The sequence below is a fragment of the Sinocyclocheilus rhinocerous genome, unplaced genomic scaffold (genome assembly GCF_001515625.1).
Source record: "Sinocyclocheilus rhinocerous isolate Xijiao unplaced genomic scaffold, SAMN03320098_v1.1 scaffold2120, whole genome shotgun sequence".
NCBI classification, from domain to species: domain Eukaryota; kingdom Metazoa; phylum Chordata; class Actinopteri; order Cypriniformes; family Cyprinidae; genus Sinocyclocheilus; species Sinocyclocheilus rhinocerous.
In genome coordinates, this window is record NW_015630026.1 from 580,440 (window position 1) to 583,241 (window position 2,802).

Below are 2,802 nucleotides of genomic sequence, written 5' to 3' on the forward strand. Positions count from 1 at the left end.
TATGAAACTTCTGTAGTACGTAAATAAAGCATTCATTGCCTGACATCTCTCAAAATACAGCAACGTCTCTTGTACATCCTGGGAAAATAAGTCACTACACTACAAAGCCTGAAAATCTTACTAAGCAAGTGGACTTTCCATGGGAAAGAAACTTGCCAAGTAAGCATTTATTGCCTGACATCTCTCAAAATACAGCGAACGTCTCTTGTACATCCTGGGAAAATAAGTCACTACACTACAAAGCCTGAAAATCTTACTAAGCAAGTGGACTTTCCATGGGAAAGAAACTTGCCAAGTCTATGAGGAACCGGCGGTATAGATTCCTCGATACGGTCGGGCCTCTTTGAAGGAGAGACCATCCTGCTAGGTTGTTTCAGCCAACAGCTTTGACATTGATTGGCTGGAACTTTAACATGCAGCAGAAGTGTGTGACCTATGATGGCCTTGGTTGTATTGGCAAATGGATGATGGAAATATCCTATTTTTACCTAATCCTCCATTTCAGAGCTTTGGCACTGAGGTTCCGAGATCACACAGATGTGAGGAAAGAAGGTCAGCCTGAGTGGGATGCTTACAGAAATTTCTAGATTGCAAAGAAGCTTTTGACCTTCGCTTAAAGGGGAAAAAAATGTAGGGATTGAAGCTACCTCCAAAGCCGGAAACAAGAGTTTCTGAGAAGAGGCAGGGTCCAGTCTTTGGAACAAAGGCACATTTTGAGCATAAGAAAAAGACTTTTTAAACAGAATATAATTCATAAAGATAACAACATGACTTCCACCAGGTCATAAGTGCTGGCAGGCTCATTATAGGACAGTTTGAACTCTAAGTGCCATTTATGAAGTTACTGTTCAGATACGAACAAATGGAACTACAACTGCGTGACAAAGAGTTGGTAAATGAGTGTAACAGTACATCACAGTGATATATATTCTCATTATAGTGGTATCTGCATGTATTTTATGAACCTTTTTATTTGGTTGACTAAAGTTGAACTCAACTTTAGATTGATACCGCTATGAAAAACATCATTCATAAGCCATAACAACCAAATAGTCATACTGAATGAAAATGCTATTATGAAAACGACCAGGTGGTCTGAAACGTATGCGAGCTCAATTTGAATGAATTTTTTCTCACAAAGGATGTCGACCAAAGCTGTATTCACTTTCGTTTTTATGAGTGTGGCTCACATACTGTACTAAATATTCACGGCACTCAACACTTGTGTTCTTCTGCTTTGGTTGTTGTATGACTGCAGGTCCAGGCTTCACCATATGTTTGTGATTCCACGGATCCAATCCCGCAGTTTGGTGACACGTGTGTAGATGCCAGGCTTGTTCCGCCGAGCGCAGCCTTCTCCCCAGCTCACTATTCCAGCCTGGAACCATTTGCCAACATCGGAACGACATACAAGAGGACCGCCAGAGTCTCCCTGCGGAAGCCAAAAGAAAGAAACTTTTAAACGTCATTCCACATTTTCCAAAACTCGACGAAATGCATGGAGGACACTCATGTAACTCAACATATTTGATGACCGTATTCAAGAGTTGCCTGTTGATATATTCTAGAGAACGTACTTTAATGCATCACTGAATGTTTACTTCATTTTTAATGTACAGTATATTGTGATTATTTTATTTTGTATTTATTTTTCCAGTTTTTTTTTTATTGTGCGTATTGATGCTTTGCAATATTGTATATAAAATAATCATGCCAATAAAGTGCTTGAAATTGAAAAAGGAGATGAAATGATGATTATGTATATGAGAAACTGAAAAACAGAAAGGAAAAAAGGAGGGCTTGTAAAGCAATTGCAAACGATTTAATTATTATTGTAATCACTTATCATTTAGTATTTTGTACCTCTAATTTAAGCTGCTTATTTACGGTGTCATTTCATTCCATTACTATTATTCCTGAATGATTTGTTTTGTGTGTAATACAATTCGGCTCTTAATTACTTTGCCAATATTGCAATGTAAACAGACGTGGCAATAAAGCATATTTGAATTGGGAGGTGAGAGGAGAGAGAGAGAGAGGAAGACAAAACAATGCAAAGTACAAAGAGAGAGAGAGAATGTGCACAAAATCTATGAGCTCCTATAGCAGGAGAGGAAGATAGAAAGGAGTCACAAGACCAGGACCGGAACCTGTGCGAGAGAAAAGCACACTAAGAAGATTACACCCAGAATAAGAGAGACGCACAGAGCGTTCAGAAGAGGAAAGCAAGATGAATAACAAGTGAGATAGAAGTAGAAATTATGGAAATCAGCTCATTTAAATATCAGGGAACAAGGTAGAATAATTAATCTTCTCCACTACGAGGCTGTACACACACTGCTGGAAGACAACAACATTAGCTGAACACTTTGACGGCATTATGCTCATGTCATATCTGTACTGTAGGTGTTTCTGAATGAATAGAACAGGACAAAAAAAGACTTATCCCTGCTGGGCTTGACAATGCATCTAAATGGCTATTAAACCACCTTGAATTCATTAACATTCAATAAACGTGTAATTTTGCACGTGTTGTAGATGTAAAGATTTTTAACTCGCAACTGGGGTGGGGGTGTTGTGATTTTTTGCGTCTGTAAATGGCAATTTAAAAAATAGTGGCATAACAGCACAACATGTACTGTTCAGTGAATTTTTGTGATTGAAATGCGGTTAAAAGAGTCATTTTAATAGGAATCTCTGCAATCCGGAATTTCGCCCGAAAGCGAAAGATTTCCCTACGCCGATTTCGCATCAAGTTCAAGTTGGTCCATGCTGACCAACAAACAGAAACCTATTTGGCGT